At 36.7% G+C, this 27,585-nt stretch overlaps 1 pseudogene; it reads left to right on the top strand.

The window, feature by feature from the left end:
• Nucleotides 1-298: 298 nt before the first annotated feature.
• On the top strand, nucleotides 299-27,192 carry LOC109067380 (annotated as a pseudogene).
• Nucleotides 27,193-27,585: the final 393 nt, after the last annotated feature.

Below are 27,585 nucleotides of genomic sequence, written 5' to 3'. Positions count from 1 at the left end.
TAGATTATGCACAGCCTGCCGGGTGTTGTGCCTAGTTTCAACCCCCTTCAGATTATTAGCCCCTAGTAGGCCTGTTGGTATGTTTAGGAGTAGGTGGGGGTTAGGATTAGACAATCAGGTAGCGATCTGAACGAGGGGGGTAATCTTTTGTCAGGGGTCAGAATTGGGCACAACACTGTCATGTGTTTACCAGCAAACGGCAGGAATATTAAGCATATTTTAAAGAAAGCTGGCACGTTTTTCTTTAAGATTTTTAGACTAAGGTTTTCGATTTTTTAAAGAACAGTCGAAACACCGGACAGACAAACCGATGCTCCAGTAGCGGCGCGCACATGAAGGCAGCGGAGCTCGTCATCATCGCGTTTGGTCATGTGTTCAGTTTATCGGGGCGCTGTTTTATGAAGGATACGCTGGAGTTTCACTTCTCTCTGAAAGAACTAGTTCTTCGGGAACGCCCGTCGATGCAGCAGCAGATTGAGCAGAACTTTCAGTTTCGATATTAGCTATAATAGCCGCACTGACGGCAAGATTTGTTTCGTGTGCCACATAGTTTCAGTGCGCAGTGGCATTTGAGATCGTTTACGCGCGTCTCTTCTTTGACTCTGGCTCGGAAACTGGTTTCACATGTTGGATTTGTTCAAATAAGCGATGAAGTTTGTTCTGTGCGCGTTTCTGACGGCCGTGATCGCGCTGCAGCGGGCCGAATGTCTCAAGAGGACGTATTATATTGCCATAAGAGAAGAAAACTGTAATTACGCACCCAGCGGCCGAAACCTTATCAATAACCGGAGCATTGAGCAAGATGAGTAAGTTCATTTACAAACAGGAAAAAATGATGCATGACTATTTAGGCTACAAGTAACAGTAAAAGTCCCTAATAGCCGACATTTTCATTGTAATAGGCTAGGCAACTAATAATCAAAACGTAGTATTTATAAATATATATGTGTGTGTGGATAAAGCTTCTATGTAATTGCATGGTGCTTTAGGCTAACACTGTTATTATTGACAATAATAACAATAAAATCTTATTGGATGATGGATAACCATTATTTACTTATTTCTCTCTCTTAATTCCGCTTTAAAGACATGCGTCTGATTTCTGACGAAGGGCCCTACCCCGGATAGGGAGCGTTTCTATAAAAAAGGCTCTATACAGGCAGTACACAGATGATTCTTACTCCACTGAGATACCTAAACCTGCCTGGCTCGGCTTCCTCGGACCCATTATACGGGCTGAGGTCGGTGATGTCATAGAGGTGCACATGAAGAACTTTGCCAGCATGCCTTATTCTCTCCACCCTCATGGAGTTTTCTATGAGAAGAATTCAGAAGGTTGGATATACATTATCTCTCTATCAGTTCCTTTACTTTTTCCCCCTCCATCCCTTTCCTTGTGTTAATTTTACTGTCTATTCATGTTTATCTTTGTATTACAACAGCAATTCAGCATTTCTTAACACACATCCCATAAATCAATAACAGCAATAAACAAATAGCTTGCAGCAAAGTGTCAAAAAACAACTTGTTTCAGAGCAGTTCAAAGGGCAATCCACCAATTACACGAGACGACATGAACCTTTAGAAAATAGCTACTTGAAGCATCCACTTTTGTAGCTCAAATGAATATCTGTAATTAAATATGTGTGTGCATATATGTCAAATGTTTTTAAAAGTTGTGTTTGCACGTCTGTCTTTATGAACGTCACATGCATATGTACACTGAAAAAAAATCCCACAATTTAATTCATTTTAAAACATTAACAATTCCATGTAAAAATATACTTATAGTGTTTAAACTTTAATTCTACACACCTAAATTGAGTACTAATATAGAATTTAGGTCTCTTTATTTAATTGTTGCCTGAAACTAAATTATTAAATGTTTGTTTTTTTCCATAGTATTTACTTCACCACAAAAAATCATTTTTATCAGTGTACAGTATGATTGGATACACACACACAAAAAGATGTTTGGTCTAAATTTGAATTTTATCTATTTCAATTGCATGCAAATTTTCCAACCCATTTGGATTACATAGTTATATTCATAAATTAATAAAACTTAATGTGATTCATATTCAGTCATACATAAATGAAACAGGTTTGATTTATGTAATAGTTCACAGCAAAGTCCCCAGTGTTAAAAAAAACACTGCTCAGTGTTCATGTGCATTATCTCTTACAATCGAATCAGTGTTTGGGTTAAATTTAGATAATCATGTGATGATTGAGGATTAGTGATGGACAGCTGCTGTTAACAAGCAGAATCACTGAAGGAAAGAAAAAACAGAAAAAAACGAGAAATCAGAAAGAGCTTTTTTTTGCCAAGTATAATGACAAGTGACAAGATACAAGAAACTACATATGACTCACAGCCACAGCCTTGGATTAAAAATTAACTGAAATATAAAAAGCCATTAAAACTCTCTCAAGATCTCAGCAGAAGAGATTAAACAACTCCACAAACAGCAGCAGCAGCTTCATTCAGTTACTAAATGGGTGTTTCCCAAAAGCAACTGTGGTCAAACTTGTGACCAAAATTAGCAAACAATGCTTTTGGGAAACGCACCCCAGATTACTTCATTTCTGTTAGATGTCAACAGAAGCTCTTATGAGAATTACAGAGGTTTTGATGTGATGATTTATTGAAAAATGTTCTTGTTTGAAATCATCATCAAGGAGATCAGTGTTTGCTTTTTCTTTGGCTCTTGACTCTTGACTTTTTGACATTAGCTTTTGATGTGGCTGTTTTAACTGAGTGTTTGTAAGACACGTTTACAATGACAATGAAAGCCAAGATGAAAAAAAATGCTCATGCTTAGTATGATGACATAAACATAATCATCTACTTGCATGATATAGAGTTTAATCTCTGATTATATGGGTGATGCATTGTTTTGCGATTTTTTTACAGTAGGATTGTGACTATACAGCTTGAGATCAAGCAGCATCATTCAGTATGAAGAGTTTACAAAGGACTTTGTGAACAAAAAGTTTTCATTACATAATTTTAACAGGACACACACAGACATCAAGAATCAAAAAAATGGTTGGCAATCAACAAAAACGCTTCATGTCGCAATGCATGCTGGGAACCAATCAGCTATGAGCAAAGTGATATATTTATCTGATGCAATAAAGCCACTCCCCCGATATCTCTCACTTCAGATTAAAGCAGTTTACAAAAAAAAAATTATAGACAAAAAATATAGACAAAAAAATAATATAAAAAAAAAAGCTGCTGTTTTCACAACACATCACGACTTTTCGACAAGAACGAGGTTACACTATGCTTGACTTTACAATAGGAGAAGAAATCCCAGACAACTGTATGGTCCACAAACTATGTTTCACAAACAAATGCATGCGAGAAGTGATGAGGAAAATAACACAAGATCAAGCTACTTTTAATAACATTTTTAATAAACATTTCCAGTCTCGCATGAGAACTCTGAGAGAGACTGGAAATGTTATTTAAGTGTTATTAAAAGTATTCTCCATTTCTTGGGTCCAAATAGACCGAGACTTTCTCGGAACCGAAGCCATGCTTGCTGATATTGTGGTCTTTAACTCCTCCCCGAACTTCCTGCTGCCCTCTATCTTGCTCTCTCATTGGCTGTAGGTCATCGCCGATGTATTTTTCAGTCAAGTCAAGTCGCCTTTATTTATATAGCGCTTTTGACAATACAGATTGTGTCAACGCAACGGAACAACATTAATTAGGAAAAGGAGTGGTCAGTAATGCAAAATGACAATAGTAAACACATTATTTTTAAAAGGCAGTTCATCACTGGAATTTAGTGATGTCATCATCACAGCTCAGTTCTGTTTTAAAAGTATCTTGCAATCATTTGCAATCAAGTCGACGATATCGCTGATAAATGAAGTGTACCCCCAATAAGCAAGCCAGTGATACGACAGCAGCCCGGCAAGGAACCAAAACTCCATCTGTGACAAAATGGAGGAAAAAACCTTGGGGAGAAATACCAGGCTCAGTCGAGGGGCCAGTTTTTCCTCTGACCAGACGAAACCAGCAGTTCAATTCCAGGCTGCAGCAAAGTCACATTGTGCAGAGGACTGGTTCCTGTGGTTCTTGTCCCGGTGGCCGTCTGAGACAAATTCCTTTACAGGGGATCTGTATCTGTATCTAGTTGTCCTGGTCGCCGCGCTGTCTTTCATGGGCTGTAGAGGCTCCTCTCTAGGTGCCTGATCACCATCTAGGCTAGATACGTATCTGGCAATCCGGGGTGACATGCAGTGACCATCTGACATTGGATACAGACTGGATTCGGGTGGCTGTGGTGACCTAGAGAATTAGACATAAGGAAACAGACTAATATTAGGTATATGCCATTCTTCTAACGATGTAGTAAGTACATCGGGTGTTATGGGAAGTGTTCACTGGTTCCGGGTTACCTAATGTAATGCAGCCTATAAAAATTCTTTAACGGATTTGGATATTAGAAACGTATTAGTGTTTTATGTGTAAGCCAGGTTAAAGAGATAGGTCTTTAATCTAGATTTACACTGCAAGAGTGTGTCTGCCTCCCGAAACAAGGTGTTTAGGTAGGTTATTCAGAGTTTTAGGGTTGCTAAGAGGCATAGGAAAAGGATCTGCCACCCGCTACGTTGATTTTGATATTCTAGGTATTATCAAATTGCCAGAGTTTTGAGAACGGCAGTGGATCGCTGGAGGACTATAATGTGAACAAGGAGCTTGTTCAAAATACGTGAGGTGCTAAACCATTCAGGGCCCGTTATAAGTAATACGCAGATTTAAAATCTATATGATGTTTAATAGGGAAGCCAGTGCAGTGTTGACAGAAACCGGGCTCAATATGGTCATACTTCCGGTTCTATTAAGAAGCTCTTGTTGCTGTGGTGTGGCACCAGCTGGAGTTTGTTTATTATAGCATGTAGAACAACCACCCAATAAAGCATTACAATATTCTAACCCTGAAGGTCATAAAACGCATGGGTTTAACATTTCTGCATTTGACATTGAAAGCATAGGTCGTAATTTAGAAATATTTTTTAGATGGAAAGATGCAGTTTTACAAATGCTAGAAACATGGCTTTCTAAGGAAAGATTGCTATCAAATAGCACACCTAGGTTCCTACCTGATGACGGAGAAATTGACAGAACAGGCCATCAAGTCTGTAGACAGCGTTCTAGGTTATTACATGCAGAGTTTCAGTCCAGAACTCATTTCACACAGCAGGATTTTGAATTGCCGACAGGTCCAGATATTTAGCATGCCAAATATTTCATGGGCGTTGGTGATTCTCTCAGATCACGTCTTTGATAATTCACACTCGCGTGATTGTCACTCGAGTGAACAAGCACCGATTTGCTGCAGATTCAGGCATTTTTCTGTGATTTGGCAAAACCTGTCAGCGAGTGATAATCAGGGCCTAAAATTATGCCAGTGTGAACTCAGCATAAACTTACTCTGAAACTCAGTTTGTTCAGCTATATCATGCAACAGGCCACAGTTGTCGTTCTTGTGTTTTTTTTTCTCTTTTTTCTGTTCTCATTTCTCTTTCCTTCAGTGATTCTGCTTGTTAACAGCAGGTGTTCATCCTTAATGCTCAATCGTGACTTAGGCTGTGTTTACACTTAGCATTAACATGCGATCACCGTGATCCGATCAAGCTGATCGGATCATCAGTCAATCGGAACACAACGAGTTTACACTTGGAAACATCAACTGACTTTTCTATCTGGATAACTGATCGGATCTGACTTTCCCACACAATTTTTAATAAGTCTGCAGAGAATGGCCCGATGCAAAGTCAACCTGAAGTGGTGTGTTTTCTTTTGAAAAGCATTTTCAGTCATGGGACGTTTTACAAATAAAAGATAAGTGTAGGAGTCTCATTAGCGCTCCACACAGGTGTTCTCCGTCATTTGTCTGACAGTTCGCGACAGAGGCGGTGGCATTTTGCGTGACATCCACCTGCGAATGCAGACACGATGGCTGGATTGCTTTTACATTACACTGAGATCCGATCACAATGCGTATTTGACTACATCTGAACCAGGACATGCTGATCGGATGACGTTCCGATCAGAAGTGCGTTTACGCTTGTCTTTTCAATGTGTGTGGACAACATCCGGATACAGGAAGCATGTTAATGCCAAGTGTAAATGCAGCCATAATTATCTCATTAATTCCAACATTGCTTCAATGGTACTTTAGCACTCTGTAGTGCGCAAACACATGAACACTTAGCAGTGCTTATTTAACACTGCTGTGAATTATTCCATACTTTTTTATGTTTCATTTATGTATGACTGATGCATATGAATCAAATTAATTATTAAATTGTGCTAAAACTATGTAATCCAAATGAATGGAAAATTTGTATGCAGTTGACATACCAAAAATGTAAATTTAGACAAACCAATTTTTTTTTCTTTTGTTTTTTGAGTGTAACCTTGGTGAAACATCTTTGTTTTTAACCACGTAACAAGTTAACAGGCAACTTTCACTGTCATTTATATTAGATTTTTGAGTTTTCAGATTTTTTTTTTTTTTATGAGGTTATGTTTAACTTTACCATGTCTACTTCCATCACAAGCCAAGTTACTGAATAGGCATTATTGTGTAAATGTTTTAGTCATGCTTGTGATACCCCATAAAACCTGTTCTGCAAATATTCCCAAATGAGTGTAGCTTCCATAAAATCTGGTTGGAATTTAAAGGAAAGGTTGTATATTCAATTTTATACTAAAAAAGAGCAAGGGAAATCCAGTTTAGATTTGTTGCAATTTGTCAAATTATGATATGACTCCTCTTTTGCTTTTACTTGAATTCATTACTCTGTATTTTAGGAGCGTTGTATCCAGACGGCACCACTGGTAGTAAAAAGAGTGATGATGCGGTGGATCCAGGTAAGAGCTACACATACACCTGGCAGGTCAAACCAGAGTATGCACCTACTGAAGCAGATGCCAACTGTCTCACCTGGATTTACCATTCACATGGAGATGCACCAAAAGACATTTCATCAGGGCTTATAGGAGCTCTGCTCACCTGCAAGAAAGGTAAGGTCCGCACACAAGCCCTAATAAACCTTTTCACATGTGGAATCTATTTCCAAAAGTTTACTATAGATTGTACAGTATCTCACAGTACCAACTACTTCTTAGCATCAAGCACTAATTCCTCCTAAATTTGATTATTTTTTTACCCTTTCTTTTTCTTTCTCAGGCACTCTGGACTCTAAGCAAAAGCGTTCTGATGTGGATGAAGATTTCATTTTGATGTTCAGTGTGGTGGATGAGAACTTGAGCTGGTACTTGGAGGAGAATATTAAAATGTTCTGCTCTGATCAAGATGCAACAAACCAACTTAAGAATAACGCAGATGAGGAGTTTAGAGAGTCCAACCTCATGCATTGTAAGTCTCAGGATGTCTCAAACTTTCACTTAGAAAAATTGGGTTGTTGCTTCTTGTGTTCTGACGAGGAATGTTCTTTTTTTTTATCAAAGAAGCTAAAAATGTTTTATTTAAATCAGCTTAAACATTTATATTAATGCACTGTATAAATAAAAAAAAAAAATCTTAATTTTTCCTAATTTTGCAGAAAATAACTGATTTTCATCAGGTTGTTTTCTTTTGCTTTTAATTATAGTCAGAACCCTCTAAATTAACTTCTGACCTGTTATTTTTAGTATTACGGCATTAATGACAATTTTTTTTTTTTTTATACAGACAATTTTATATAGTATTTTTCTGTTTTCTTAAATTACATACAAATTACAAAAAAATAACCTGAAATTAATACAACAATAAAATGTAACATGATAAAAATGACTGGTAGCAACAGCTGCCACACAAAACCCCATAAAATTATAGTAAAATCTCCTCATTTAAATAAGCTGAAAACTGTTATTTTACAGGTATATCCTAAATTATTATGATCAAACACCTTCACTGTAAAATAAAATTAGTAATAAAATTTAATAAGTACAATGTCACATGACTGTCAGCAACAGAACATGAAACACAAACAGATCTCTAGATCTCCACATCTTCACTCGTTACAAACCAGTCTGACTTTCTTTCTTTCACTCAAAACTTTAATAGGTTTAGATTTTGATGTTTTATTGAAAATAATAAAGTTTGAAGGCATTTGCTTTAGTTGGGATCTTGACCCTTGACTTTTTAATGTCAGTTTTACTCTTGCTGCTGTAACTGTGTTTTAAAAGCGCATTCAATCATCATGTCATGGCCTGATTCACTGATCTCATCCAGCGTCTCATCTCTGAGTATATTAGCTGTTAGTTTTGCATTATTTACAGCAGTCCCATGATGTTATGACAGTCAGATATTCTTTTTTATTATTATATAGAAAGTGTTTTGATCTGTGTGTTTTTGACTCTCACAAATATAAAAAAATCAGAGCATGAGTCTCAACAATGGAGACAATCAACGAAAAGCTTTTTTGTGGCTTGTTTTATGATGTTCAGAGTTGATCTGTTTATCTAAATATTTTGTAATCTAAAATATTTTGTCGATTGTCACTATTGTTGAGGTTCATATGCAGATTCTTGATGTTTGTAAGTCTACATGATATTTCTGCATAATGACTTAAAAACATCAAAGCCGGACAAGATTTTATGCAGTAGTATTCTAAGAAATAATGTGAATTTTAAAAAATCTAAATAATATACTCTGAGATTAAACTCTGGATGAAACCAGTGACTCAGGCTATACACAATGATACACAACTTCATCGTATCAGGTTTTCTATCACAACTTTTGGTATAACAAATGCGCTGCACTGATCTCCACAATGATGACTTCAAACATTATTATTTTCAATAAAACAGCAACATCTAAACCTCAGTTAATTCTCAATAAAAGGTTTTGATTGAAATAAATAAAGTCATGACTGGTTTGTTACGAGTGAAGATGCTGAGATCTAGAGATCTGTTCATGTTTCATGTTCTGTTGGGATTTAAAGTGTTTCTCTGTTGTCTGTGTTTTGTGGGTCACTGTTGTGCCGAAGAGCAGAGTCTGTGCTTCAGTCGAGGAGAAGACCCAGAAACACTGCTGTGATGCTTCATGTTGTTTTATTTAAAGGCAGTAACTGTGTAGTTGCTGATGCAGTGACAGTTACATTAGCTCATGCATGTGTGCTGTTGTTAACAAATGGTTTCACAATGATAATCCAGGAAATATCTGTAAAGTAGCAGAGTTTTTTGCAAAACATTTAAGAAAAATTTTACATTTTTGCTTGGCAGCCACTTCTGCCAGTCATTGACTCTAAAAAACAAATAAAAAAATAAGTGGCTGCCAAGCAAAAAATAAATAAAAAATAAATAAAAAAATAATAAATTAAAAATAAAAAAATAAAAAGATCTTTAACCATTATTTCCATTCATGGTAAACATTTGGCATCCTGTGCTGCCATGCATTTCACCACTTTTTTATGTTTTTTTGTTTTTTTACAGTGTGTATTTTTACTCAAATATACTATACACTCCTATTCAAAGCAGCTGACATTACACTGTAGCAGTTAAAACAGTTAAAAAGTGATTCATATAATTATTATTTTTTTTATCTTTAGTATTTCACTGGGTTTGGTACTGACTCCTGAAATTTTATACCAAATCATGGCACTCCACACTACTGGGATTCAAATCCATAGCATTGGAAAATTCCATGCTCTGTTGTTACATATACAGTAATGTCTGTAACCAAGGGCAATGTTATTTTTAGCAGATGACACATGACTGATTTTTTTGCATACTTTCATGGAAAGTACCTTCTTGTATCTGTTCTACTTTGGAACAAAGCCATTCAGAAAAGTTTAGTTTTCCTTTTGATATCCAAAGTTCTTTGCACTTTGAAATGCTATCATGGCTGTTTGTGATTTTAATATCTAGCCTGACATTTTATTATTTAAATGAATAATAAACAGAATTATTATTTTCTTTGTATTTATTAATGTTTAATTATAAAACTCATGTCATTTCATATCCTTTATTTCTCAGTGTAACTCACTGTTCTCATCTTGTCCCATTAGCAATCAATGGCTATGTTTATGGGAATTTGCCTGAACTGAAAGTGTGTGTTGGACGTTCCGTGTCTTGGCATCTCTTCGGCATTGGTAACGAGGTGGACATTCATTCGGCTTACTTCCATGGGCACACCCTCTTGGATCGCATGCACCGCACAGATGTGCTTAGTCTGTATCCTGCCACTTTTGTCACCGCAACATGATCCCGAAAACAAAAGGAAAATGGTTGTTAAGCTGCCAAGTCAATGATCATGTACAAGGTAACTGCTCTGTTGTCTTTCTGTCATCTTGTGTGAAGACTAATATTTGCTTTAGTTTTTTTGGATGCATTGTTTTTGTCTCTAAGCACTGTACGTACAATCACTTTTGGTATTGATTTGTAGAGTTTTTTCATTTTTTGTTTGTTTGTTTATTTGTTTTTTACTGGCATGTTTGATTTTTCATGTTTATTCCATGAGGTTGACGCATTGTTTTAGTTATTCGAAGCTAAACAGTTATCATTGTCTGATGACTGAACAAGTTATCACTGTTTGTAATCTCTTTTAGTTTGGTTAACTCTTGAGCTTACCCAAGGGAAGCAAGTACTTTTATGATTTCAAAATATCTTCTCTCTCTTTGTTCTCGTGAGCAGCAGGTATGCAGAGTTTCTATGAGGTCTCGGCCTGTGGGTCCACAGCCTCTGCAACAGAGGCCCCTGGCAAAGAGAGACGTTTCTACATTGCAGCTGAGGAGATGGTTTGGGACTATGCCCCTTCAGGGATGAATTACATGACAAATAAACCACTTACTGAACCAGACAGGTAAAACTCAGATGTGGAGATGCTTTAATGCATGATTGAGTAACTCAAAACACAAAAGAAGGGCTGATCTGAAATTGCTGAGGGATTCTGAAGGCACTTAGGAGAGGTGCTCAGACTTTAGCTTTGCTTGTAACTGTTATTGAATAAATTCTGATTGGATAAACTTTTCCCACTATTCGTTGGTACACAGACAATGCTTAAAAACAGAAAGAACCGGTAGAAAACAACTGTAAATATATAAAAAAAAATTAAAGATAAATGAGTTTATTTATTTAGAATTTATGTAATTAATGTAATTATTACATATAATTGCTGCTTGCGGGTCTAGTATTATCTCTTATTTATATATAATTTTACTTTTATTTTTTATTTATAATATGCATGTTAATGTTGTCATTGTATTAGAGTTTTTACATTAATGTCTTTCTTTACCTGCAGTGACTCTGAATCGTACTTCAGTCGTGATGGTGGTTATCTGGGTGGAAAATATCTGAAGGCCAGATACATTTCATACACTGATGACACGTTTACTACCAAAACACATTTAGCGGGCTCAGATGTGCATCTTGGAATTCTGGGTAAAATCCTCACTTGTGTCTTAGATGTTTTAGAACACTGATATGTGTTTGATAATATTTTAGAGTTGGCATAAATTGAAATTTGCGACTGGCTTAACTGCAAATTTTAGCAAAGAGGGTTCAAGCCATATAACAGGAGTAGAAAGTTTTGATTAAAGAAAAAAGATAAAATAATGCATATATGAATTGTTAACGATAAGACCAGTAACATACATAAAGAAAAACATGGTTAGTTTTGATTTCCTGCCAACATAAAAATTTTTGAATAAGAAGTGTAGGAATGTGTCCTAGAGGTAATATCATGCTGTGATGTATGAGTGCTTTTCACTTTTATTCATGTAGTTTAAATTATTCTCTACACCCCTTCCCCACTCCCACTGTAGGTCCGGTCATCAGAGCAGAGACTGGTGATGTTATCATTGTGACATTCTTTAACAGTGCTACACGTGACTACAGCATTCAGCCACACGGTCTGCATTATGAGAAGGCCTATGAAGGAGCAAAGTATCAGGATGGTAAGTCATTTACAGCTACAGCTATACACACAGTTATACAGACATATCTTCATTTTAGGGCTTCTAAATGAGGCGAAAGCAAAGTAGGGGGCATTCACACAAAAAAGCTTAAGAACTTCTGCTGTGATATTTCATTTGGAAACGGAACAGCAATGAATACAAAGAATAATATTTGAAAGCTTCATACACACATTGCACAACCTTTGACTGCAATATTGAAAATTCAAAGCATACGTCTTAAGTTTTAAGTCATAAGTCTAAGTCTCTAGAATTTTTTTTTTTTTTTTTCACAGGTACTCAGAAAGCTGGAGCCTCTGTGGCTCCTGGGAAAAAATTCACCTACCGGTGGAAAGTAATTGAAGGTCCCTCCAGCGCTGATCCTCCTTGTCTTTCATACTTGTACTATTCTGCTGTTGATCCTGTTCGGGACACTAACTCTGGTTTATTTGGACCCATACAAGTGTGCAGGAAAGGTGTCCTTGATGGAAGTGGCCATCAGGTAACAAACATACAAAGACCTATACAGCAAATTTCTTCTAAAAAATTTATATATATATATATATATACACCAACCTCAAGATTTTTCAGGGTTGATTGTTTGAAGAATGCAGTCAACACTGCAGTTTGTAGACAAGTCAAATTTATTTGTCTTTTTAGTATCAGTTTAAACAGAAAATCTTATACGGATATGCACAGCACGCTACGTATTGCATTTAATAGTTAACTATAAAAAATGTTTTATCTAATAGGTCTCACAAAAAACAAAAACAAAAAAGATTTGTGCCTCTAATGCTTTAGAAAAAAATCATGGGACACCAAAGTATACCTTATTTTTGGAATGTGCCACATATGCAATGCACCTGTTGCTTTTCAGACTATGAATGACTATAATGGCTAATGTGTGTGTGTGTGTGTGTGTGTGTGTGTCTTGATGTTTTTCCATGTGGGTGTGTCTCTTAAGCATGCTGACAAAATTCAGCATGAGTTTTTTCTGCTGTTCTCTGTGATGGATGAGAATGAAAGCTGGTATCTGGAAGAGAACATTAAAAAGTTTGGCAGCAGTGATTCAGATCCAGCTAATCAAGAGTTTCAGGAGAGCAATAAGATGCACGGTATGTGTTTGTGTGTTTAATCACACAGTCATGTGCATTTACATCCACACTTTGTGAATACACAAATTTATGGTTTGACCATATTCCAGTTAAGTATGTGTGTTTTCCTTCTCAGCGGTGAATGGCTTAATGTATGGAAACCTGGAAGGTCTGGACTTGTGTACCTGGGAACACGTTATGTGGCACGTACTTGGCTTGGGCACTGAGGTGGATATCCATGGGGTCTATTTCGAGGGTAACACGTTTCGACGAGATGGGATGAACCGTGACACTCTCAGTGTCTTCCCGCATACCACAGTGACGGTTAGCATGACACCTGACAATAATGGTAAGTCACAGTTCTTTTACATCAGGGCTATGTTGGTGTGTAAATGCCTGTACACTCATATAACTTGCTTTGAAACGTAACTTGTAATGCTTTTACTAATAATGATTTTAGTGTTGTGCCAGATCCTAACCCAACTAGCAATGTTTGTTTCCAAGAATGTTCCAAGCACAATATAAATACAATAACAACAACAATACTGGAGGAAATAAATAGAAAATTAATACAAATATATACATATATACTTAGTAAATGGATGCTAATGAAATCACGGACTTGCAACACTGTTTCGAATGAGTAAATCATGAAAATACTAAAAATTCAAGTATTCAGCGATCTCATTTAATGGTTTCAAATGAGATTTATAGAGTTTACTGAATATTAATTGAGCAAAGGCGAAAGTGGATTGGAACAGAAACTCTATCAGGTCAAGGAACGAACAAACAGAGCGAACACAACATGATTGATGATTCCAAGCACAAGTCTATGTTTCTGTATGGTTTTTAAAATTGGAAGCAGCTCTATCACTTAGAGACTGGCATGGGCGACAGCAGACTTGGGTGAGATGATTGAGGCAGGGGTTGTAGTCGAGGGAGAGCTGCAGAGACTGGTTTATAAATGAGTGATCCTGCTAGTCATTTAGGTCTACTTTGCAATCCTAGCTGGTCCTGGCATAATGAGTTATGGCCTTAGCTGGAAATAGGGGGTCTGCATCAAGAGATTTTCTGGTTGTAGAGGTCTGTGTAGGTGTTCACTGAACATGAAGGGCTGTTTTTTGGTATTTGCTGGGCACAAGTCCAACATCTGGCCTGGATACAGACTGACTGTGGTGACCTTGGTATAAGATTGACACAGACAAAGTAATAACTGCCAGCTTCAAAGTGAGAGGTACATGTTCTAATGATAATAATGAATTAACAATATTAAGAAGCGTTCTTGACCCCAGGTTGTGATACAAAATGACAATTGTAGCACCATTTTATAATTTCTACAGTTTAAAGTGAGTAGCACATCAAAACAATGGACATTCTGAGCACATTCTGATATTGTTAAACTGTTTTGTTGGATATTGTGGGATTTTGCAGTCACAATGTTGAGCAAGTCATCATGGCAGAAAAAGGTCCAGCTTGCTATAGCAGATTTGCGCCAGAGCTAAACTAAAGAGGAACTTAACTAAATTTAATGGTGCAACAATTGTGCGAGAGAAGAGGCACAACTCACTATTGATGTGACATTGGATATCAGAACACACAAGGACTAACTAACTTGTCTTTAAAATGCAATCTCAGAGTGATCAGCTAGTCTGTAGGTGCTTATACCCACTGTAGCCTCTTTGCAGAGTGAGATTGCTGCAATTCTTGCCAAGTGGCTGGATTTGGAATGCTGTTCCCAACAAAGCAGTCTATGTCTTATGGGAACTCCAGAGGGTATTGAGCCCCTCCAAACCAACAAAATTTGTTACAGAGGCATTGCTGAATGATTTGATGTCTGTGAATGCCTGTTTCTTGCCCAAGTTTGTTGAATGCTGGCTGCGAGACCAGCAAAGGGTCAGCGACTGTGGCTGTTTGTCACTTTTTTTTTTTTTTACTGATTCAGTGTTAAAGAGGAAATATGCAGAAGGCCATCCAAGCCAAACAGATCAAATTCAAGGAAAAACATATTTACATCTTCGAGGACTTTCCTCCTGAAATTGCAAAAATGTGAGCGGCAAACTATGATCTGAAGCGAGAGCTGAAGTCCCGGTCTGATGTGAGATATGGGTTAAAAGAGGTCTAACCAGTTTTCGGATTACCCATAGTGATGTTGAGCAAAAGTTAAGGCCAATTCACACTGCACTGAGAGACGCAAACTAACACAGACAGCCGACCGACAGACAGACATGTCAAGCCCTGACAAACACAGATTCAGTGTGTTCAATCGGTGCGAAAACAAGCACACAAACTATTTGTTGGTGTCTGTCAGTAAAGTGTGAATGACATCTGTGAAACAGTACATAATGATTTCTTAGTGGACATGATGGATGATTTACAGTAGGTCGACTGTCCAGTTGTTCATGCATATTTTATGACTGGTCATCAGTTGCTTATTCTATATCAGTTTACCTAAGGAAGGTTAGCAGTACCTGGCTTTTAGTCTACTTTGATGAAAAGATAATTTCCAGCCACCTCTTTATCATTATTTGTGCATCTGCATATCTGACATGTCTAGTCAAAGTGAATCTAACCCCTTTAGGGATTCTTACTGGTGTGAAATACTAATGAGCACAACATTAGTGCCGTGTATATCAGAAGTAAGTTTAAACATTATAACTTAAAAACATATTGGATGTCCTGTTTTGGTTGTAACATGATCTTTTTATATGGTTTGTGGATTGAGTCATTTAAGTTTCAGTGAAAGAGTGACTCACACATACAATGGGCACTTTAGCTAGAGATCGTGACAGGGAGAAGGTGGGGTAGGAGGGTGACAAAACTTTCATGGCCCCCATAATATTTTGATGTTTGAATTTCTGAACATGCGATATGTCAAAAAAGAAAGAACAGAGCCTCTGCTTTTAAGCAACAAACCAGGTTTAATCTAGCTTCATGAATTCTTTTTTTTTTTTATCAGCACTGGAATGTGGCTGAGTTTCATTAAAAAATCAACACTGTGAACAAAAAGCTGAAAAAATCGTCCCCTACCAAATAACAATGAAAAGACAGAAAGCCAGAAAATTCAGTCAGCGGTGGAGAAAGAGATAAAGAAAAGCTGTCCAACATTTTTTTTAATACATTTCAGCCATCTATCCTGACAAACCTTCATTCCATCTCAGTCCAGGATAAGTCATAGTGTCATGCATATTTACTTAGGCTGCTTGCAACGCTGAAAATAAAATCTGAAATACAAGGTAAAAGGAAAATCAGTTTTGTTCTCATGAAAGAATTGTGGCACCGACAGTGTGTTATGCTGACTCTAGATAACCTCACGCTTTACTTTAATGTTTTACTTTATCTCTGGTCATCCATTGTTGTGCCCATTTGTCATTTACTCTTCACTGTGCTGTACTGCTGAACCTGCACTGTGTAACAATAACTGCTGTTCATCACCTGCTCTACCACTACTCCACCCTGTTGTCTGCTGTTACCCACTCAGACAGGGATTATTACAAAACAAACTCCCTTAATGGGTTTGTTGAGGGTGCTTTTGGAGTCTGTTCTAAACATAGTTCTTGAGGAATTATTTGGTACTCAATCCTTAACCGAATACACACATCATCACTTTATGCCAGACACACTCATTCAGTTCAGGGTGGTGCACAGGACTCACTTTGTCCAGAGCTAAACTAAACAAAATATTTCCTGACCTCAATTTAACCTGCATTCGCTGAAACATCTACATTACTAGACTCTTTCTAGTTCTGTTCCAACTTGTGTCATTTCTGGGGGAGAGTTTTAAGGTGTCTTTTTTCTTTTTCTCAACAGACCCTATAACCCCCTAACAGCATTGTTTGGTATTCTTTCTAAGCTGACCACTTTGACAGTACAGCCTTTGAAACTTCACTGTCTAGACCACTTAATAACAGGAAGTCAACAGTCTTTCCTGTTTATAGCCACTGGGTTTTAGATTTATTTGCATGCTCTTAAATAAAGTGACAGTGAGACAAGAAAACGGAACACTTCTTGAAAATTTGGAACCTGTTCTTGGAATACTTTCATGAGACAAAATGTTATCTTTACTATCTTATCTCAAATTACCAGTTTATTTGTGATGCCACATAATATCAAATATATGACAATACTAAATATATTTAGCAATTTACACAGCAAAAAATGCTCATCAGCAACGCAGACAGGAACAGAATTGTTTTGAGCTGTCACAATAGAAAAATATTACCACCAATGTAACATCCAGAGAAACAATATTAAACATACATATTATCTACATTGAAGTAGTTTAATCATGACTTATGAATTATTTGATCAGCTACATTATAATCCAAACGATTATGGGAACAGCTAGGGTTCAAGGGGGTGTAGGATTTGGCACGGCAATGGTGTAACAAAGTTAGGGAAGATTATTCCAGTTTTCTGCTTTTATATACAGTTGCTAGGTATAAAATGTATAATGTATGAAAAGCTTGTTGTTGTTTTGTTAAATGATTAAAAGATATAAACAAAATACAGATTATATTATTCTTTTGACATTAAACATTTGCTCATCATTGTGCTCTTGTCTTCTCAGGCCAGTTTGAGCTGAGCTGTCATACAGCTGATCACTACGAAGCTGGCATGCGTCAACATTACGAAGTCAAGGCCTGTTCGACAGTGACTCCTGCACCAGAACATTTCCCCTCCACAGTGCGCTACTATATAGCAGCGGAGGAAGTTGTGTGGAATTATGCCCCAAACCGCACATGGGAATTGGAGAAACACAACACTACACTGGAGGAAAGGTATACACACAAACTTAAAAGTGTATGTATGCTTGAGACTCTATATTTCACACAAAGCTAGCCACACAGTTTTACCTTTTTACTGTTATTTTAGGATTACTTGAATGTGTACACATTTAGACACACTATTTCATATATTATCTTTTTTTTTCCCTTTTTCTTTCCTGCTTTACTCAGCCCTGGAAGTATTTTCCTTGAACAATCACATATTCAGATTGGTGGTAAATATAAGAAGGTGGTGTTTCGTGAATACATAGATGACACATTTACCAAAAAGAAACCCAGACTTCCAGAGGAGGAGCACTTGGAAATAATGGGTATGGCACATCTGACTTTGGAAGTGTGAAGTGTAAACTTATTTTTTTCTTCTGAAAACACGAAAACAGATTTAGTTGTAAATCTTGTAATCCGTCATTTTGAAACCTGCTTCACAATAATCATACATACATACATACAGGGCTCGCAAAATGTCATAATCCCTGGTAGCCCATCGGGCAGGTACTCTTGAGATTTTTGTAGCCCAAAAATTAATTTAACTAGCCCAAATAAAAAAATACCTTTTTTTTTTAAATAGAAAATCAGACAGGAGTTTAAATGTCAATCAAAAATATTTTTAATTCACAAATATCAACAAATATGAAAAAAGGAATTTTATGTAACTATTTACAGGGTATCTGCAGAATTTAAAAATAATAATAATAATTTAAGGCCATTTTAAGAGCTGCACAAGTAAAATGAACACCGTATGAGTTGTGTTGGACAATGTCTATGGTAACATACAGTATTGAGCTATAAAATTCCATGATTTACAGTTCAGATACAGGTTTTCACAAAACTCTTATAGCATTTAACATATTTAAAACTTTTTATGGCCTAAAGTTTTATTCTACTCTCTTTAGGAGTTTTTAAGGACCCGCGGGAGATCTGCATTTAAGAGCCCATAGGGCAGAGTGCTGATACATTTTGGTAGCCCGACTGGAAAACACAATAGCATAGCACAATAGAGTGTGCCCCAGCGGTCCGTCATCGAACATGTGGCCGAAATGAGGCAGAGAATCGAACGCGTCATATTAAAAAACACTAATTTCTGGAAGGGAGAGGAGAATGCGTGTTAGTTTCCCAGTCTAGAGGAGCTCACCCTCTGTGTCATGCCTCGCACGGCTTATCTGGCCGTGGGCGAATGAGCCTCAGCTGTGGCCGATCAGCATGTGATGAGCAGGTGCAGGTGCAGGTGCAGGTGCAGGTGCAGGTGCAGGTGCAGGTGCAGGTGCAGGTGCAGGTGCAGGTGCTCCTTGTCTGTCTCCAGGGCAACGCTGATGGGCGTTCAGGAGGCTTGTCACAATATATATAGTGGAGATAAAAATTCTTTTTTCTGAAATATTGTTAATCCTTATAGCTCAAAATTTGAAGGAATATTAGCTGTACTAATATTAACTATGTATGTATGTACTAATGTATGTATTAGTAATATTGTTATACTAAGATGTTTAACAAAATAACAAGACATTTCAACAAAAAAAAATATTTTGTAGCACAAAAGAAGATTACAACTAAAATTTTGGAAGGTTCCCAGAACCTGGGATAAATTTAAATTTAAATTTTAACAGAATTTTGTTACAAGAACGTTCTCCAAATATTCAGTGTTGGTTCTAGGAACATAAAAAATTTATATATATATATATATATATACAATTTAATGTATGTTTATACACAGTGTATAAATATATATGTAAGAGAGATGCAAATAGTAACAAAAACAGTAAGCATCACACATTTATTGATGAGTGTTAGATGAATATTCACTATTGATAATGCAGGTCTCTTTGTTTTAGCTCATTACCTTTGCTTTAGTGAATCTCATTTTATCTGCAGGACCCATCATTAGAGCTGAGGTTGGTGAGAGGATTCAAGTTGTGTTTAAAAACAATGCCAAGAGGCCATATTCTATTCATGCCCATGGAGTGAAGACCAGTAAAACCCATCAGGATGGTGTTCAACCAGGTGTGTTATTACAAAGCTCTATCTAATTTGTCTTTTTATATGGGAAGGAGAGATTTAATAGTATACCAATAAGTATACCTCTCTGTGTTCATGTGTTACGTGTGTTATAGGTCATATGCTGACATACAACTGGACCATTCCAAAACGATCAGGTCCAGGTCCCAGTGATCCAAACTGTATAACGTTTGCCTACTACTCCTCGGTCAGCTTAGTTGAGGTATAAAGATGAAAGCAAAAAGTTGAGTTTTTACAGTATGATTGTAGATTTACAGCTCTACTATGTGAATGTTCTTCAGGACTTGATGAGTGGTTTGGTGGGTCCACTGATAGTGTGCCGCAAAAACACCCTGAACAGCGACAGACGTAGGACAGACATTGATAAAGAGTTTGCCCTCCTTTTTATGGTGTTTGACGAAAATGAGTCCCACTACCTGGATGAAAACATAAAAACTTACCTCAACCCAGACCCAAATGAGTTTGACAAATATGATGGGGACTTTATGGAGAGCAACAAAATGCATGGTAATTATGTGTGTCATTGTCTGTGTTACAAGTTTACTGGAGAAATACATGGTGCCTTCAGATTGACTTTTTTGAAGAACTTAAAATTCTTTCTCTCTTCCACAGGCATTAACGGAAAGTTGTATGCTAATCTCCATGGGTTAAGTATGACAGAGAATGACAAGACCGAGTGGTATTTGATAGGATTGGGGAATGAAGTGGATATGCACACTGTGCATTTCCATGCTCAGAGCTTCATTTACAAGGTATATACATAAATACACCAGATGAAAAAAATATTTATGGAGTGGCAAGGGGGTGGCATGAGGACAATGAGGAGTGTTAAAGCCAAAGCAAGCGTCAATGCATATTTCTTGTGAATTTATGACCTGACATACACATGCATGTCTGTAAATATGTGGTCTCGTGTAGCCAGACCTTCAGACTGACGGCTGAAGGTCTGGAATTCATGGCAGCTTTCATTGGCCAAGGCCCACCCATGAGGCCGTTTGACTGACACGTCAAACAACCAATCACAGTTCGTTTCGTTCAGTGTCACGTTTCGGGGTGTGGAAATATCGCCACAATAACAGACCAGTGTGTAAAACTCTTGAACGTATTTGAAATATTCTATGCCGCAAACTTTAAATATTTCACACACTTTTGAAACTCCAGAGTTTAGTTGATCCTGATAAGCGCTCGTCGTCACTGTTGTAAACACGGCGGCTTTCTTCTTTCATGAGGGGGTTTGGCATCACTGCATCTATGTTTCCGGACAGAATGTTCAAGAATGCGACACACGTCTTTCAGAAATCCTGTAGAATTCAACCAATCCGATGACCACTTCGACACTCCTGAAGTGTTTCCACTTTTGTGTCCCATATGCATCAGACATTTAGCCAACAAGATAACAAACAGATAAATGCTGAGTATAATTATAATTAATTAACATTACGTATACAATTAAGGAAAATAATTAAGATTAGATTCTTACCCAACATTACAATTATAGCTGCCATTCTGCCATTTTTATTTGTTTGTGTATTTATTTTGTATATATTTTTTTTTCTCAAATGGCAAAAATATCTATATGAATAATAAAAGCAGAGAGGTCAGTCTGAGAATTCAAACTGTGTGTTTGCAAGTCTTTTTGAATCATTCATTTAAAGAACTGACCCATAAGAAGCATTTTTCATTAGTTGGGCTCCGCTGGTTGCACTGTGTGTTTCTGATTTACTATAAAGATTTTTTTTTTTTTATGAATACCAAGTAATAGAATGACTTTTTACAATTACTTTGCAGTACATAGCCTTTTTATCTCATCACATTGAAGCTCTGCTGCTAAAAGCAGACTGGGAGACACTGCTTACATTTACATTTTATACATTGAGATACCGAATGATAGAGTGACCTCCCCTCCATGCCACTCCGGTAGATCCATTCCCAAAACCACTAATGCATAAATACAGCTTAAGTGTTAAAATGTCTCTCAAACATTCTGATTTTCTCTCCCTCAGATGAATCATTCTCATCGAGCTGATGTATACGACCTGTTCCCAGGAACATTTCAGACCATTGAACTGACTGCAGGAAGTCCTGGGCAGTGGCTGCTTCACTGCCATGTGACCGACCACATCCATGCGGGCATGGAGACGCTTTTCACTGTTTATCCTAGAGGTTAGTAGTGAAAGTTTGTAAATAGGCCTGCAAAGCACCTAGCCTAGAGAGGTCAACATAAGGGTGCTTTCATACTCATGTTAATAATGTGGACCCAAGTCTGTTTGCCCTTAGAGTTCAAGTTGTTTGGTTGGTGTCAAATCATTCTTCCAAACTCAGACATGCATTAGTGTCCAATCCTGCTTCTGCTTCCTAGTATGTGTGTGTGTAGATGGTAAACCCAATGTGACAAAAACATCAATAATGAAAGAGTGCCCAGAAAAGTTGGCATTTTCTGGAGTGAAGCTGTTAATCTTTTGTTCACAGACACTGCAACAAATGCATGTGTAAATCCAGGAATGTGCAGGGCGATTCACAAAAGCAAGAATCAACGTGTAATAAGAAGCTTACATAGATTTGAAAGCTTCCAGTATAATCCACAAATACACAAGGAGCATTTGTATATATGTATGCAATAATGTATTTATGTGGCAAAAAATACAGAGCCGACTGTATTAGTATATTGTGAATGTTCTTCTGTATTTGTGGATCTTTTGAAGCTTTTATTCACATACAGCAGAGAGTTGATCTCCAATGTATTTGGATCACCTCCACATTGCTTTGACAGCAAATGATAATGTAAATCAGGGCTCCCCAAATGGGTTTGTGAGGGAACTACAGGGGGTTCTTGGTATTTTTAATAAGTTTCTGTTTTTAAACAGAAGGGACAGTTTGCTCACGGGACGATAACCTTGTTGTCAGTCGTTGCTGTTACTGCCTCAGAATTTAGCAGGAGACTTTGAAAGAATTTTATATTCAATAATTTGCAGAGTTTCATCAGAGTCACAGAGAAGGGGAGATAATGGAGGCATTTGTAAGGGGACCCAGAAGATGAATATATCCAAGATAGGATTCTGATCAGATTTAGAGATGAATCTCTGTAAAGCTGCAGCTTCCAAGAACACTGACAAACATTGACGATTTGAGCAAAATCCTGAGCAAAGTAAAACCAAAATGAAAACATTGAGTAGGAAGTAGAGGTGAAATTGCACAAGAAACAATAAAATACATAACCAGAGAGAATTGGTGTGCCACACAGAAATGGTACAAAAAAAATTATGTCATAAAAATGCTGGGTCAGTGATGTTTCCTTTGCTCTGTGTGCACCCATTCTACCACAAACAACCAAATAAAACACGCCTGAACCAGCTATTGAAGTACTTAAAAAATACAGGGAGGTAAGTTTGAGCTGGGCTTAAGTGAAATGTATTCAGCTTGGCAAGTATCCTCTCATGAGCTGCAGCCATACAAACATCCACAATTGCACACAAGTGCATTGGTCTTAGAGTTTTGCACAGGGTGGTGAAGCGCTTGCGGAAGAGGTTTGTCTTCAGCTGCTTTTTGAAAGATGTGATTGTCTCAGCAGTTCAGGTAGAGGTTTGCAGCTCATTCCACAAAAGAGGAACATAGAGGGTGAAGGTTTTGGAGAGCAGATATGTCAGATTACAAAAGATGAGATGCAAATCATGTTAGGGTGGCAGAAACACATTTACTTTAGCTGGTAGGGGTATATAAGGGAATACACAGGATTTTAATCTGCATGGGCCAAGAATTGTGATCACAACAAAGATTAGAGGTGGAGTACTTGCACAGGCCACCAGGGCCTTGGTAAATGTTGTAAGCATGCACACCTAACAGTGTGGTGGAAAGGTTTCAGCCAGGTGTGTCTGATAATTAAGGCAACACGGTACAAAGAGCCATTTTCATTGACAAAGCTACCTCCAGGCTCCTCAACCCAGGGATGCTTTTAAACCCATCTTTTCAAGGAGGGAAATGCAGTTCGGTGAACAGTGTCTATAAGCTTGCATTGCTCACTATCAAATCCACTTCCAAAATAACTTGGCCATTATGGTTAATGTGTAGACTCTTTTGAAAGAGAGGAATATCATGTGTAGCGAGGATAAATACTCCTCCAAGGGAATTCCTGTGATTCTTGCAACATTATCATATTTAAATAATTATATTAAAGTTGAACAGTGATAAAACTCTGGTAAATTGAAGCACGTAGCTAAACTGAAGCAAATCCAAGTGGTTTCTTTTAATAATGGTGTTGGTAATAGAGTTTATATTCCTTGCCACAGTCACCTCAGGCACCTTGCTCCAAAACAGGGATTCATATAACCCTGGGTAAAAAGCAGTGGTAAGAACGATGATAACCTTGTGACAAAGCAAAACCAGATTTATAATACAAAAAACAGATATAAAACCAGATTTTTTTTTTATACAAATGTATTTATAAAAAAAAATTTAAAAAAAAAAAACAAACAACGGTAATAACATATTGACAAAATTATTTAGATCCTTTACTCACTTAGTAAAATTGAACATAAATTAAACATTTAATTATAGTCAACATTTTGCGTATAATGCAACAAACTTTGCACATCTGGATTTAGGGATTTTGGGTTCAAGTCTGGACTCAATGTTTATTCACAGAACCAACTCTAAGCCACTCTTGAACTGTATTAGTTGTACTTTTGTTCATTTTACTGTTGAAAGGTGAACCTTTGGCACAGTCTGGGGTCCTAAGTGCTCTGGATCAGATTTTTATTAAATATATTTCTTTCTTTTGCATAATTTAGATTTTCCTACCCTGGTGTATATTCAAATTTTCGAAGCATCAGAAGAGCTCTCTGTGAGGAATCGATCAAAATATATGCTGTAGTCATATAGATCTGCTTTAATTGTCCATTCATTCAGTCGGTTCAGTTCATTGAATTGGAGAAATCCGTTGATAAACCAGTCTGAATTATTCATTCATGAATAGAACTGATTTGGTTCAAATCACTAATTAAATGATCCTGTCACAGTTTTAGCTGACTTCCACATTTCTTTCTGGAGCTGCTGGTGTGTGAAACTCATTATTCACTAGGTTATAATAATAAAAAATAATAATAATTTCCTTGTCAAATTTCAGACATTTGACAAGCACTTCATTCTTTTAAAAGAATTTGATATACGAATGCGCACATTTTCATCAGTGGAGAGAAGGGGAGTCAATGGAGGCATTCGTAAGGGGATCCAGAAGATGAATATATTCTGATCAGATTGAGATACAAATCTCTGAGAAAAGCTGCAGCTTCCAGAAACATTGACAAACATTGACGATTTGCTAAAAAACCAATTTGAACAAAGTGAGAAGGAAACAGAGCTGAAATTGCACAAGAAACAACAAAACCAGAGAGAAGTGCAACAAAGTTGACCATTTTGCTGTAGTGTGCCTTACAAAAGCAGTTCAAGAAATTATGTCATGAAAATGCTTGTCAGTGATGTTTCTTTGCTCTGTTCTCAGAAATGTTGTTGCGAGGGGGAGGGGAAGTTAATGTTTTTTTATCTAAGATTATGAGGGCACATTCATTTAAAAAAAAATAAATAAATAATTACGTCCATTGATAAATCATTCCATAAAAAATTCAAAATCTCAATTTTGATTTCATGGTGACTTTAAAGGTAGGCATACACTGTTAAGTCACTCACAGGTTCTTGAGCCCTTGCACACGTTATGAGTAAGTTCACCTGTTGTCCCGGTACCCAGGAGATACTTGAAAGGTGTGTGTGTAAGTGCATTGGTCTAAGAGTGTGCACAGGGTGGTTAGTTCACCCATAGATAGGGTGTATAGTTCATGCAAAAAAGACAATTCTGTCATTTAACTCACCCTCATGTTGTTCCAAACCAGTAAGATTTTCGTTCATCTTCCAAACACAAATGAAATCTGAGAGATTTCTGTCCCACCATTGACAGTCTATGCAACTACCACTTTGATGATTCAAAAAGTTCTTAAAGAGATCTTAAAACTAATCCATATGAATTAAGCTCTTGAGACAAATTTTCTGAAAAGACTTGATCGCTTTATATGATGAACAGATTTAGTATAAGCTTTTATTCAATGTGAAATCAAAGTGCAGAAACATCTCAAAGATGATCCACAGAAATGGGATAGAGCTGAGCTGGATGTCAAAATGTCAGAACAACACCAGAAAGTCATTGCCCAGAACTTGAAATTCTGCTTTCTTTATGGTTATTTTATCTTTCATATTGGCTTTGATTAAAAAATAAAAATAAAAAATAAAATGCGGATATCTTACCGTTACATGGATAAGAGTTGTTCCACAAATTTTTATTTTAATTGCCTTTATTCGAATGACAAATAATTAACTTTTTTTATTGCAAATATTCAAATATGCAAATATATAAATAAAACTATACAAAATGCAAAACAACATACATTAAAGGGATAGGTTACCAAGAAATGAAACTGAAATAATTATTTTCTCACCCTGGTCTTTCTCTTTCTTTTATTAGAGCACAAAATGAGATTTTTTCTTTTTTTTAATTAAATTTCCTAGTTGTGCTTGTTCATATAAAAGCAGTAAATGTTTATTTTTTCAAGTTTGCAAAAATGTAAAATCCAAAAGTACAATATTTTGATAAATTAAGATGAATAAACACAGCATGAAACGTGATGCCTATAAACCATCAAAAGTATGCATATACTTTCTGTTCTGAACTCTCTGTTGTGTTAAGAATAATTCCTCTCTCACTTAGGGATTTTATTATGCACTTAACTTTTTAATGTTAACAACTCTTTAGAGAGGATGAATGACTAAACCAGACAAAGTGAGTGTCAACAGATTTATATGAATTTATATACATTCATTCTTTTTATTTTTATTTTACTTAGGGTCATCAAGGTCATCAGGGTCATCATGGATTACAGACAGTGGTAAATGAATTTATATTCACTGCATTGTTTATGTTCTTAATAAACTTAATAAAATCATGTAATGTTCATATACATTGTGAAAACTTTGTAAAAAGTGACATCCTGTTTTTTTGTTTGTTTGTTTGTTTGTTTTCAGCTTTCAGTCATTTTAGAAACCTATCGACTGTGATGTGTTTCCTTGGATTTGTCCTATCACACTTTGTAGCACACTGAAAAAAGAACAAAGTGACTATGATCCCTCAGAAGGGATATTTATAGCTGTGATGGTGATGCCCACTACCTCATCTAGCAATCTCACTGCATAGCTGGAAACCTCTCAGCTTTTGAGGGAAACAACTACTGAACAAATGAGATATAAATGTTAGTCTTTCTTATTTTTGCTTTGACATGCAAGTAATGATTAATTTAGTTGTCTAGTCTTTCAGTTAATAAAATCAGCTTAAAGAACAATGTACTGTTCAAGCCTCTTGTGGCTACTTAAAAATATTAATCCATCACAGCTTTACCATAGAGCTCTATCCTTTATGATATAAACATTTAACTGCTAAATAACCTAGACAGTTTACTCTCCAGCACATTTCAAATGTCTCTCCAGTCAGAAGCGAGCGTCCCTATGTCCTAGAGCAGAGGCCTTTAAGTGGGGACTGTTTCATCTAGAGTACACTTGATGAAGGGGGCAAAGAAAGACAATGTATCTTCTTCATGATCTTCGCATGGAATGGTTACCATGACAACAGCATTCATCAGCTCATTAGCTGTACACAACAGGAATCTCTTATTATTGCTGTTATTGTAATTGTTGCAAATAAGCAACACAAAACACACTGTTTGGAATTTCGCCAC

Source organism: Cyprinus carpio, chromosome A15 (assembly GCF_018340385.1).
Source record: "Cyprinus carpio isolate SPL01 chromosome A15, ASM1834038v1, whole genome shotgun sequence".
NCBI classification, from domain to species: Eukaryota; Metazoa; Chordata; class Actinopteri; order Cypriniformes; family Cyprinidae; genus Cyprinus; species Cyprinus carpio.
The sequence above is the reverse complement of the archived record's forward strand: the minus strand, read 5'-3'. Positions and strand labels throughout refer to the sequence as shown.